Raw genomic sequence first — 15,014 nt, forward strand, 5'->3', positions numbered from 1 at the left:
CAAACAACGTCATGTGGTCGGTACTACGTGAAAACTCAGTGCTATACAGCACGACTGCAAACACCCCACGTGGCAGTAAAGGGCACTTACATTTAACCCTACGGGTTTGATATGTATCTGGTAAGAGATATCTACAAGGCAGTGATAGCAGAACAGAACAAGAGTTGTGCAATGTAAATTATCACAACGTATTAAACAACTTGGATGCACCTTGATTGATTTAGAACGCCCTGGCTACATAGCCATCTCAACATGAGCTAAGAACCAAATGGATGGACGCAGCATGTTGGTGACTGCATGTTGGAGGACACATTTATAGAGGTGAAATAATTCCAGAGTTTAACATGGTTCTTAAATAAGGTCGTTGTTTTTTTTTTTCAGGGATGCCGACAAGGTGATTCAGGGTGAGAGTGAGAGTGGCATTAAAAGTTGATGGAAAGTGAAACCATTGGCAATGGAACAGAAAATTGTTTTGAGTTTTTTAGCAGTCGGTGGAGTAGATGGAGCGTTGTGTTTTACGCCCCCACTCTGATGGGGGTATATTGAGAAAGTTGTCAGTTGTTGAAAGAAGTAGCCTGGAATGTCCAAGCCCCTGTTTCCTGGTTATAAATACACGACAGAGCTTATGGGCTATTTTGAACAGACGCTTTTAAAGAGCTTTGTTTTTGGCAAGTTTCCACCATCTCTCCCTGTCATTAAAAAATGTCGAGATTTTTTTGTCTTCACTTTCCATAAACAAGGCTATTTTCATGCAAAAACATAAAAAAATAATATAATACATTTGTGTTACTATTATTTCAAACGCTACAATTACATAAATGATAGCAATCCGCTTCTATTGATTAAACCGAGCACTGGGCTGTGCTCATTTCCATTATTGTGACCGGAGCCAGTTAAGAAAACTCCACATTCCTATGGCAGCAGCAAGTGTGCATTGAGGGCAACCATTGCTAACCCACCAAAAAGTGGCAGTAATTTTATTGACCCCAAAGGGTTGGTGCACTGATTGGACCCCTGAGTGGGTGATGGCTCTCGCACAGTCACACCAGCCTGAACTAAATCTTTCTGTCTGTATGCAATACATTATGTGTATGTGTGCACGGCACATTCAACAGATGCTGCCAGCAAACCAGGGCTTTAAAATGAATGGAGGGGGGAGGAGGGTTGCGATCTACTGAAGTCCACCCTTTAGCCGAGAGATATGGGATTATGGAGAGTAGCAGGCCACGTGCCGTGCAGCGGGCCTTATGTCTCATGGCAGATGGGCTGCCGTAGGCCTGAGAGAATTCAGCCCAAATCTGTCAGAGCAGTGGGCAGTCGGCCAAGCACGTACGTCCCTGGGCTGGGAGCGGTGGGCGGGTGCCCCATCTCTGGAATCAACGCTCCTCTGCTGCGAGCGACACGAGCCGCTCGTAATGTGACCTTCCGCGCGTGCAAACATCACCCCTGGTCGCCAAACACACACCCATCTCGGGCATTAAGTGCGAGTTCTTCAATGAAGATTATTTTATAAATTCGTAATGAAAATAAAATGATCGTTCTGTGAACCTCACGCATAATTGTGTATTTATTGAGTAGTTTAATGAGATACATTGAGATGCTGTGGTCACCAGTTTGTTCCGGCAATCCAGAGGTTGCCGGTTCGATTCCCGGAATGGCAGTTGAAACAGTGGACAAGTTTCTTAAATCCCTCCCTGCTCCCCCCTACCCCCATCTCTGTTCACCCAAAAATGTGAATGGGCGCACCACAATTAGTGAGTCGGCAGGATGTGTATGGTGGGGCAAAGTGTGGATACTCCCTCCTCTTTCAAGACGTCTGGCCAACGTGGAAGAGACGTACAAAATACCCTCTAGGAAGGGCTCTCTAGAGCTCACCCTAGTGCAGACCCTTCTGCCCGCAGTGGCGTGAGCAATGCAGTTGCAGGGCTGCACCTTTCACCTAAATAAGAGATGATCTGTGAAAAAATAGCTCGTGGGTACTTGTGGTCATGTGCAAGGCATCGTCATTTGTTTTGGGATTGGGCAAATTGCTCGGTAAATTTGGCCAAGGCTAGAGAACATAATATGCCTTTAAGCATCATGAAAAGAAACCTCTCAAATATTCGCGCAGCAACTGGAATGCTCAACACAAACGTGGAAACGGTGGATGCCAAACAAGTTTGATAACGTTGTTTATTATTGTGACCTTTTTGTTTTTGAAAATATTGTTTGAAATGAATGAACGTCAAACATACTTGTTTAGCCGGACATTTACAGATGAAAATGAAATGAGAGTTATAAAATATTGTGTAGATTAACCTAATTATTAGTTTAATTGCATGGTTTGAAAGTTTGAATGGAGATTCATTTATGTACATTGCTTTTAAGAAAAGCGCTTTTAAAGGTATACCGCTTTTATTGATTAATTGGCATTTCCCAACATGCATAGCATGTTTGAAGTTGAAGATAGCAATTTGTATTTTTTAAGATCAATTCATCGTAAATAAATCGTTGATTTAAAATTTTAAGGTGACTTCTACAATAAACAAACTTACGTTACAATCTCTTACATTTTGCTAAATTAAAACGTACACTAACACAGCCGTCTGATGTGTTTAAAGGTTGTACAGCATTTTGTCCTGGGGCATGTCTTAAACACATCGGAGAGCTTTACAGCAAAACCGCGAAAACCTGCACAGTGATTTACACGATTTCACGATGCACTTTCGTGTTATATATCTGTTGCAAAAAAATATTTGCATGTCATAGCATTAACAAGAAATACGAAGGAATAAAAACTGCCAGTAAATACTGTACTGTAGTTCTCCATTATAATACATCTCGCATTGGAACTGCAAAGGTAAGTTCTACAAATTATGTATTTCGTGCCTGATTCATCAATTTACAAAAAGAAAAACCATACAGTATATGAAGGACACACCTATGAAGTGAATTAACAGTGTGATAATTGTTTGATTGCGTAAAATAATCAAAGAACAATAAACGGACCTGGGCGTGACGTTTCGCTGGAAGGAATGACGCCAATGGACAAGAAAAAAGAAAAACGGAGTGGCAGAGGACGTCTCCTGTGGAGATGGAGCAATAGAATCACCACCTCACGTCCAGGTGCTTGGTGGAGTATTACATCATGGGACCATGAGAGATGACAGCAGGCTGGGGGGAAGCCTTCATCCAAGAGTGGATTGATTACGGTTAATGATGAAAGTGAATTGATGACATCCACAGTAATATCAGTTGCTTTGTAAAGGATGAACACACACTGCATTGAGTTTGTGTGCCAGGTCTTCATGACACTTTTATTGGTAAATAGTCACCACTGACCAAAAGCAGAATAAAGTCTGTTGGGAATAATTGTCATGCAGAAAACGTACAGGTGTAATGATTTACAAGTAATATTTTAGAACCCTTTAGCAATGCACTGATGGGGTTTTTTTGCAACAGATTTAGATTCGACAATAATGTGAATTACTAAACTGCTACTAACTTGTATTTACTAGGTAAAGCATGCTCAGCTATGAGCTCTTTTTCAGAGGCAACTTGGCCACACATGATAGCTCATCCATGTGGGAAGCTATAGTCGCAGCCGAATAATCTAAACACATGCTTCTAAATGTAAAGGACAAAATCAGAGGACCTGGAGAAAAGTCCACATGACCACGGGGGAAACATGCAAACTTCAAATATAGAGGCATTGTCAGGGTCTGGGATAGAACCCACGACCTCCTGCATATCAAGCGAGGGAGATGACTTCTCACTTCAGCAGTGACATAAACGTGTATCTCTAAAAAATCTATTATTATGGTGCCTCTATTAGAGTTCGCAGGTAATGAGTTTAAATCCCAGTCAGAGGTCACCTTTATCCTATTACTTCTTTGCAGGTTCATAAACATTCGTGCCATTTTGTGATAAGTCAACGGTGCTTCTGTGAAGAGATTGTCCCAACGTCTACTCATGACAAGTGTGTTCACAGTATCGCGTTTCGACAACATAGGGCAAGATGTAAAGTCCGTGATAATCGCGTGTTTGCCAAACTATCTTTATATCATGATTATCTTGGCATTGTATTTGTTTTGTTTTCTAACCAAATGTTTCTGAAATGACAAAAGAACGATTATCAATCCAAATAAACAGATATAACCCACTGAATAAGGGAACACATTTGCCAATTTCACTGTGGCCTTAAAAAGAACAAAAATAGAAAACGAGTGACGTTCTGGGCAATGCCCCTTCTTCTCCTACCCCGCTGGCTTCTCCGTGAGCCGTGGTTTTCATTGGGTTTTATTTAATGATTTAGTCCATTACTGACAGCACGTGGTATTATAGACATTTTAGATTGTGATGTCGCATCGATTAATAGCCTTGTGACAGGCTTTTGTTGAGTGCAATTGCCTATCTTTTAAGTAATGTCTATTTGTACAGGAAGGATACAGTAAAGCACCGAAATGATACAATAAAACTGGAAAATAAAACCAGAGTTACGGGAACTTATATGACGATAATCATCATATCTGGGCCACAGGAGGAGCATTTCCCGTCTTTGGCCCTGGGAGTAAATTTCTACTGCTCATCTTTTGAACACCATTCACCAAGAAAAATAAAACAGCTAGGATTGACTGAAAATCGATCTCTTTGAGTGCTGGTATTAACAGTTATATCCGGCAACGTTGGAGGCCTCTGTGTAAAAAAAAAACCTACTCGCCAAAATGTGCACTGTAAATAAGTGTCTCAGGGCCTAGTCTCTGCAAGAGACACACAAAGGGCCAACCAGCAACAGACCACGAATACTTGGCGATAAAGCTGCCAATCGAGACGACCTCAATGACAATAACGACATTGAGATCCTGAAGATTAACATCGGAGAAATCTCAATGACCTCAGTCGAACAAACCAGGGACTTACCCAAATAAAAGGCAGTGTCATTCGTAACTTGAACAGTCATATTTACAAATGGGGATACAAAATCACCAATGAAGATGGAAATCTGGTGGAGAACTGGGCAGAGGCAAACAAGTTGAGTCTGATTCAGAACCTCAAACTCCATAACTCATTCAACATTGGACGGTGGAACCAGGGTGACAACCCTGACCTCATTTTTGTCAGGCATAATGCTACAGTTCTAAGCTGCAAGATGATCACGGATCCCATCCCGCATTCATAACACTGCAGCATCACAATCCAAATCTGCCCAGATGTAAAGAAAACGACAGTACCATTCCACCTTGACTTCAACTTTAAGAAATCTAACTGGCAGAAACTCACAGCAGACCTCGATAGAGGAGAATCAGACATCAAACCCAACCGAGAACATGGAAACATGTCTTCAATCCAGTGAAAAATAATGCCAGAAGACACATCCCCCAAGGGTGCAGAACAAAAAAGCACCAGGACTCATCCACGACCTGGCCAGCAAATATGAACAATTCATCTAAATGAATGAAACCAATTCCTTCTCGGAGGACACCATGGCAGCTGGGGAAGAGCTCGCTGCTGGATTGACGTAAGAACAACGCGATTCATCGCAGGAGCTGATCGCAAACAATAACATGACCTACGCCAGCAAGGAACCACGACCCACAATACAAAATACTGAGCAGCGACCCCACAGAGAGCAGAACGCTGCCACAACGTGACGGCGAACCAGATAACACATCAACAGTTTCAAAATGGCAAACGATCAGGCAAGCAGCACAAAAAAGCACAAAAGGAAACACAAAATTAACGAAAAAAGAACAATAACTTGGGTGACCAGTTCACAATGGCCAACATTGAAAAGGCCATCAAGGGTATGAAGACTGGCAAGGCAGCAGGGAGGGACGACAACACCTACACCGAAAAGAGTAATAATTTTGGAGCAACAACAAGGGATTGGCTCATGGAAATGTGCAATTCCTGTGCAACGTTGAACCGCGTACCTAAGACCTGGAGGAAAATGTGTTGTTGTGCTTCCGAAGCCAAGAAAAGATCCATCTCTGACCCCGAGAGTGCCTGACCAGTTTTCCTGCTTTGCCACCTTTATGAGAGACTCATCCTGAACTGGCTGTCACCTATCCTGGAGGAAAAAAAACTTACTCCAGAACAAGCTGTTTTCCATTGGGGCAAGTCCTGCTCTGGCCAGGTGCTGATCCTCACTCGGTCTAGAGACGATGGTTTTGAGAACAGCCAAATCACTGGCGTGGCTTTGGTCAACCTATCAGCAGCCTATGACAATGTTAACCACAAAATTCTGCTTTCAAAATTCTACAGCCTGACAAAGGACCTAGTCAGAATGCACGTATGTATGTTGAACTTATTTTCGCAACGTACGTAGCCAACTACACTAATCAAAGGTGCGGGAAATTAATTCTGACAAGACTCGAAAATCTGTGCTTCCATGTTACACTTTTAGCCAAGTTCAGCCGCAGGCACCTGCAGGCGGAGAGGACTCCCATCTACACACAGGACCATCACAGTGAGACGAGTTCTCGTGGGGAGACTTACATACTCTTTGGTTCTATTCGGTAAAGTCACGTAGGTAAAAATAAAATAACAAAAAAATCACGACGTTTCGGCCACAACACAAGTGGCCTTCATCAGGTGAAGGTACTGGACTGTCCAGAGGACAGCGTTGGAATGAAGACAGCAAGCCGAGGTCGCGTCATTTAAGCTGTGTGGAAAAAAAAAACGCTTTGACAAAGGAATTGGCATAAAATGATGTACTGGACCGGCACGGTGGGGGGGGGGGGGGGGGGGGGAAGTTTACATAATGTTGGTGTGAAGGCAAATAAGCTGCTGTGAAAGTTTGGAATATCACTAGAATAAATATACTGTACCATTGAAAATTAGTTTAATGTTTGGTTTGATTTAGAACATCTTTCCAATGATTGCTTAATTTGAAACCATCCTCTCGGTTGAAATTGTGTCTGTGTTTGTAAATCTGAATTGCCTCGTGGACAAATCTCTGATAAAAACCCGTGGGTTTGCAGAGAACCTTGGTATCGGAGAAAACTATATCGTGTACACCCACAGCATTGTAACAGTGATCAGCTACGGCAGAAGAATTCGTTCTGCCGTGTTTCAAATCTGATTTGTGCTCGCGAATTTGGTCAGAGACATGTCATTTCGTCTCCCCGATATAGCAGTCACCACAGGTACAGCTCAGTTTGTAAACCCCGGGGTACTGTAAGTCAGGAACGACATCCTTCACGGATGGGATCAGGTCACGGATTTTGTGTACTGTATTGAACCGGACCAGGATCTTGTGTTTGTTTAGAATTTTGGAGATATTTTTAGTAACGCCTGCTATATATGGTAGTGTGATGGTTTTGACCGGAGTATCAAGTGGTTGTTTCTGTATGGAGGGAGAAACAGCTTGGCGGATGGTACGGTCAGAGTATCCGTTTCTCTTGAGGGCCAGGTGTACATGTTTTAATTCACTGGTCAGGTGGTGTTGGTCCGAAATGCAATGTGCCCTGTGGTATAACGTTTTGATGAGAGAATTATTTTGAGCTGGGTGGTGGTGGGATTTAGGTTTCAAGTAGGAATCTGTGTTGGTGGGTTTCCTGTAGACAGAATGCCCCAGTGAGCCATCAGGTCTCATCTCAAACAGAACATCCAAGAATGGTAGCTTGCCAACTTTCTCCACTTCCATAGTGAATTTGATGGCGGGATGTCTAGAATTGATGTGGTGTAGGAAAAGGTTCAAAGCTAGGAGGCCATGTGGCCACAGGGAAGGTCTGAGGGTGGAAGTCTGGATGGCGTCTGATTCAGACCTTCCCTGTGGAAGAGATATGTGGATGACACGTTCGTAATTTGGCCACATGGCCTCCCAGCTTTAAACCTTTTCCTACACCACATCAATTCTAGACATCCCGCCATCAAATTCACCATTGAAGTGGAGAAAGATGGCAAGCTACCATTCTTGGATGTTCTGTTTGAGAGGAGACCTGATGGCTCACTGGGGCATTCTGTCTACAGGAAACCCACCAACACAGATTCCTACTTGAAACCTGAATCCCACCACCACCCAGCCCAAAATAATTATCTCATCAAAACGGTATACCACAGGGCACATTGCATTTCGGACCAACAACACCTGACCAGTGAATTAAAACATGTACACCTGGCCCTCAAGAGAAACGGATATGCTGACCGTACCATCCGCCAAGCTGTTTCTCCCTCCATACAGAAACAACCACTTGATACTCTGGTCAAAACCATCACACTACCATATATAGCAGGCGTTACTAAAAATATCTCCAAAATTCTAAACAAACACAAGATCCTAGTCCGGTTCAATACAGTACACAAAATCTGTGACCTGATCCCATCCGTGAAGGATGTCGTTCCTGACTTACAGTACCCTGGGGTTTACAAACTGAGCTGTACCTGTGGTGACTGCTATATCGGGGAGACGAAACGACATGTCTCTGACCGAATTCGCGAGCACAAATCAGATTTGAAACACGGCAGAACTAATTCTTCTGCCGTAGCTGATCACTGTTACAACGCTGTGGGTGATCACGATATAGTTTTCTTCGATACCAAGGTTATCTGCAAACCCACGGGTTTTTATCAGAGATTTGTCCACGAGGCAATTCAGATTTACAAACACAGACACAATTTCAACCGAGAGGATGGTTTCAAATTAAGCAATCATTGGAAAGATGTTCTAAATCAAACCAAACATTAAGCTAATTTTCAATGGTACAGTATATTTATTCAAGTAGTGGTATTCCAAACTTTCACAGCAGCTTATTTGCCTTCACACCAACATTAAGTAAACTCCCCCCCACCCCCACCGTGCCGGTCCAGTACATCATTTTATGCTAATTCCTTTGTCAAGGCGTTTTTTTTTCCTCCCACACAGCCTAAAGGACTCGACCTGGGCTTGCTGTCTTCACTACAACGCTGTTCTCTGGACAGTTTCAGTACCTTCACCTGATGAAGACCACTTGTGTTGTGGCCGAAACGTCGTGATTTTTTTGTTATTTTATTTTTACCTACGTGACTTTACCGAATAGAACCAAAGAGTATGGATCCTTGCAGTCACGAAAGCTTCAAATCTAGAGACACTTACACTCAACTGGGAGTATCGGGAAATGTTGAGGGCTTTGCATTTGCTTCTTATTTTTCACATGAATCCCAACTACAGGATTGTGTCTGGCTCTTAAGCATATTGAACATCTGTCTTCAGTTTGGTGGCATGCAGTCTGGAATTCATGAGATGAAAACCCTTAGAGACTTTGACAATCTGCCTGCTAAAAACATTGTACCCAGATGTAATTATTGGCATTCGTAAGGGTGTGTGTGTATAGATTCCTTGGGAGATTATATTAAAATGTACTATTTTGTGTTTTGTAGTAAAATCCTTAACACTTCCAGAAAATGTACCAAGACGTATATCAGTTGGGATGCTGCTGTGGTGTAGTGGTTAATATACTAGACCTGCGATCTAGAGATCATTGGTTTAATCTCCGGCATGGCAGGATGAAATAACCCCCCAGCCTCTGACCACCGTTAGTCAATTGGTGTCGATCGTGTGGTTGGGTAACATATTGCTACCCTCCGGTAGGGCTCTCCAGAGCTCCCTTTCGTGGAGGCCCTTGTGCCAGCAGTGGCGAAATCAAGAAGTGCATAATAGCACAATTAATACAAAGCAATCGTCTGCAACCGTACAGCTCAATTGATGGATCTTTCGTATATACATTTTTTTTGTCTTTGAGATAGTGTCCTTGAAATAAAAATACATTTTTTTCACTTGTACTTTTACCAATTGTGTAGGAGTCGGATGGATTGTTGTATCAGAAGGTTGCGTGGGTTCGCCAACCATATTGAGGCCTTCATCCAGTCGTGGATCGATGATGGCTCTTGATGATGGCGAATATATTGCTGTTTTCCTCTCCTGCCTTTAGAACAGACGAAACAGCATCAGTGCTGTGCGGGGACGGCGCAGTTGTAAATATATGTTTCTTCTCCGCATGTTCTCCAAGCATATGGAGCTATTGAACAGAACGAGGTGGACCACATGTAGCGTGCGCACATGGCCAGGGTAGAGGCAGCATATGGTCGGATGTGATGGAGGGGGATCTTGTCGGCAATCATTATCAAGACTTCATAAACGGTGCATAATTAAAGGCGCGCATCACAATGGAACCCGACCCTCGGCCAAGATCCCCGGCACTGACAAAAAACATCTCCGCGAGCTGCCCCCACGCCCCGCGTCGCTCACTCGGCACGCGCGCACACAGCGCGGACGACGCAGCAGATCGGGTTACTCGCGGAGCCGAGGACGCCGTGCGAATATTCAGCGGGGTAAAGAAAGGTGTGCGGCGCGCCTCGACGCTGCTGCGTCACGACCCATCTGCCAGCTGTGCTCGGGCGCTGTTGTGGCTGCCGTTCCCATTTACATTGAGATTTAGATGCATTACGGCGCGGGATTTAGCAATCGGGGTGGGTCGTGGGAGGGAAGGATGGATGGAGCATGTGGCTCTGGGGGCTCGTGAGAGATGAGGATGGGTATGAGGCCGGGTATAATCCAGGGTGGCGGTGGAGGAGGGAGTATTTCTGGGACATCTTTGCCAGTATCGAAACGATGAAAACAAAAATAAGAAATAGGCGTTTCTCTTTCTGGCATTGAAGAGGAGGCGGAGGCCGGGAGATAAGAGGAGGGGGAGGAAGCGCAGATGATATCCCTGCGCTTCGCTACCGAATCCCACACCGAGCGGGCAGCAGACATGCATGCGCCATGAAGCAAAGCGACTCCCTCGGCGAGTAATTGGATTTCCGCGCTTTTCTGCGGAAAAAACAGCAGGTGCTGCGTTAATTAGTCGGGGACGGTTATTTGTACACTGGTTCTCGCACTTATTTTTGTTGTTGCTTAATCACATTTCCCTCGGTAGATGATTAAAGTGGGATCTGTTCTGTTTGCCTGCGTTGGGCACTGAAAAATGGGTCCCTAAGCAGCCATGATGGGGTTATGGAATAAAAAAAAGGATTATCGGTTTCCAAAATAACACGGGGTGGGGGTAATTATTAATATATTTTCTTATTTACAGCAGTAGCACCGTAAAATATACAATACACTATGTATATTAACCTCATACTGCCTGGCTTATTATTTACATTTTAATATAATTGGTTTTCATATTGGATTTTGCGTGCCAGGCTGAGGTAATTTATGATATTCAATGAGCCAAATAATTGCTGGCAAAAGCCTTCCCTCTTGTTTATAATAAAGGGTTTGGCCAGATTGTCATCATGCAAATTAAACGCAATTTTTTATTATTATTGGGGATTATAAAAGGAGGCCATTAATTAGACTCTCAAAGATTTCACGTTGAATGTCTTTTTGTTTCGAACGTCGCTGACACAGCGCGTGGCTGTGCTGCAAGTCCACCAAGAGGTGTAAAAGCACGCGCACGCACTCGTAGTGCGCGCGCACGCATTCGTAGTGAGCAGTCGGATCATGCACGCGCTGATATGCACCCAGCCACGTGGGTTTGATTCCTGCCTACGGCTAACATCATTGGCAAGTGATATATGAGCCAGTCCCCCCCACCCACCACCTTGACAAACCCGCACTCACCAATGTGGTGAAGTATGCTGACAACAAAAGCAACTACCCCCTCAACGATAACAGCATGGGGGGGCCTTCATCCAGCAGTGGATTGATACGGGGCTATGAAAAAAATTTCTGCAATGATATGATGCACTGGATTCCCTATGAATAGCCTATTAAAATCTTGATTCAAATATATATTCATAAGAATCCAGGAAGTTTAAAAAAAAGCATAATCGTTTCTCTTAGACACTTCTGGTTTTGTATGCTGTAATTATACTTGTCCGCTATTGGATGCAAACCATCGCATATATTGTAGTTCGTATCAGATTAAAACTCATTCACTGCATCCCAAAAATATTTATAAGAAATAAAATCCATAGTAAATATATATTATCCTGTAAATTTTCAAGATAGGTTTGGAATGACGTTACATTTTTACATCCATCCCGGAGATTGTTCCAAACACAACTGTTATTCGAATTGTCACTTATTCAAACGGAAACGTCAATTGGTGAGCAGGTAATATTTAAATTTTGATTTAAAGCTTTCGTGACTGCAGGGATTCATATTAATGGTTATTTCGGTAAAGTCACGTAGAAGGGAAACAATAAAATAATAAAAATATAAAACAATAAAATTATCACGACGTTTCGACTGCAACACAAGCAATCATCATCAGGTGTGAAAACCACAGCAAGTAAATTGGAAAAAAGTGGCGGTGTTTTTTAACGTTAGCACCACGGAGAGCGATTTGGCAGTTATTCAGATGGACGAGTCCATCTATGAATTTGAAGCTTTCGTGACTGCAGGAATTATTCTTTGTTTTTTTCGGTAAAGTCACGTAGAAATAATAAAATTACATAATAGTGTACGACGTTTCGATTGCAACACAAGCAATCATCATCAGGTACAGAAGAGCTAAATTTACGAGAGAGAGGAGACACATAACCGCAGATATATATACAGACACAGATATAACAGGGTATACAGAGAGAGAGAGAGAGAAACGTGGGAGCACACTAAATCAAACAGGGTTTAGCAAGATTTGGAAACCATATAACGCAACACAGACGGTCGGTCAAAACACAATTAAGGCAAGGTCAGGTGGATTATGTTATTTCAAAGATTGCTAAATACGTAATCAACCGGACCTTGCGTTAATTGTGTTTTGACCGACCGTCTGTGTTGCGTTATATGGTTTCCAAATCTTGCTAAAACCTGATTGATTTAGTGTGCTCCCACGTTTCTCTCTCTCTGTATCCCCTGTGGTATCTGTGTCTGTATATATATCTGCGGTTATGTCTCCTCTCTCTCGTAAATTTAGCTCTTCTGTACCTGATAATGATTGCTTGTGTTGCAATCGAAACGTCGTACACTATTATGTTATATTATTATTTCTACGTGACTTTACCGAAAAAAACAAAGAATGAGTCCATCTATGTTCGGAAAAGAGGAGGGGGGAGACGAAAATAATGATGGCTTAGCAATCATTGGAAGGATTTGATAAACCATTTCGGGTCTTAATTTATTATTCACGCTTACGGTGGCTTTCAGACCGCATCCATTATTTTCGTCTCCCCCCTCCTCTTTTCCGAACATAGATGGACTCGTCCATCTGAATAACTGCCAAATCGCTCTCCGTGGTGCTAACGTTAAGAAAACCGCCACTTTTTTCCAATTTTCTTGCTGTGGTTTTCACACCTGATGATGATTGCTTGTGTTGCAGTCGAAACGTCGTGAGAATTGTATTGTTTTATATTTTTATTATTTTATTGTTTCCCTTCTACGTGACTTTACCGAAAGAACCAAGAATAGGTAATATTTACATTATCCCAGAGCATAGCGTATTGCACAATGCTGTGTTGTTCAAGAAATGGGACTTTTAAAGCCAGCAATGCAAAGGATTACTGGTTCAATAAAGATTGCAGGCATTCAGAGTGTATGTGGGAGTTTGCTTCTTCACCTGGAATTGATCAAAGATAAGTTGAAGTTACAGCTTATGAGCAGCTGAAACTACTTCATTTATAGCGCCTTCTTTTAAGTGACATGAACGCAGTTTGTGTGTTCGCAGTAATTTTAGTGCCACTAATCTTAAAATGCCTGTACCAAATATTGTCATTGTGGGCGTACAGCGCGTGCAGTGAGCGCAAACACAGTAAAGAACTTATGCAGCAGCAGCAGCAAGGAGTGTGGCTATGTGTTGCCCCTCTGTCATGGTATCGCTTGTGTTTCACGGAATGTTTACACCCGACTGTTGAGTGATTTTGTTTTGTTTACATAAGCTGTAATGTTATTTTTTAAAAAGAATATATATTTTTTTAAACAATATTTTTTTAAAATTACAATATTCAGATTTTTTTTACTTAAATCATCATGATCAGCCTTGATCTAATCCATTGCTGGATCAAGGCCTCCCGAAATCATTGCCATCTTACGATGTAATAATCCATCCAGCACCCAAAACACTGAGACACTACACATTCTGTAATTTCACACATTATTTCAAAAGAAACACATTGGGCTGATGTATACCGGAATAAAGGCATTTAATTAAAAACACAAATCTGCATCGTATTTTTCCCCCTGCTTTAAACAAACACAAAAAAGGCAAATTGGAGTGCCAAACTGCGCTTTTGTAAATCTCCTTCATTTGCAATTATTAGAAAAAAAAATTGATTAGTCATTAAAATCCATTATTATGCCCCCACTACAGTGCATCCTAATTGTATGTGCTGCTGCATGCTGCTTGTAAGGGCTCTTACTGCATTTGCCCATTATCATTAATTTAGTCATTCAGGAACGATTGGTGCATTGGTACACGGTTTTGGACCCCTGCCCACTGTGTTATGCAGCGAGCAGCTGAGCCAAGCAGACGTGTGTGCTCACTGCCAGGTGCATTGCACGCTACCCCTGTGCACACAAATGCGGGGATGTTTTTTTTTTACCCAATCTGTCCATCTGCAGGTAAACTGGGCACGCGCCCGTCGTTGATGTGAATATGTAATGAAATACCACTGTACACCGCGCAAAACAAAAACAATCCTGATTTAAAGCAATATTCATTGGTTGTCCTTGTCGAGCCGGTTCACGGTGACAAAACATGCCATTCGCTTTATTCTATTGCCGCATACTAAGGCAGATGTCCTCAGCCGCGAGTGGCTTGCCGGATTACGCATGAAAAGAGGAGGAAGAATAAAAATCACCAATACAGAGAGATAAATTAATATTTATTCTCGTGGGCAACGAGCGTGAGTGTAAAAGATTGGAATCTGCAATATCATTCATGCCTAGTTCGAAGGTTTTAAAAAGTAAAAGTGGTTTCCTGCTACGTAGTTTTCATGGTTGGTTGTCCTCTACAGCTCTCCGACGTGTTTTCGGTTTGTACAACAGCACGCTGGGTACAACCAGAAAATACAAGAAGTTTCCTGCTCAATTCAGTTATGGATAGTGCTTATCTCTTGTTTACAGCCCTGAG

The sequence above is a fragment of the Petromyzon marinus genome, chromosome 17 (assembly GCF_048934315.1).
Source record: "Petromyzon marinus isolate PM22_M1 ecotype Great Lakes invasive population chromosome 17, UKy_Petmar_22M1.pri1.0, whole genome shotgun sequence".
NCBI lineage: Eukaryota > Metazoa > Chordata > Hyperoartia > Petromyzontiformes > Petromyzontidae > Petromyzon > Petromyzon marinus.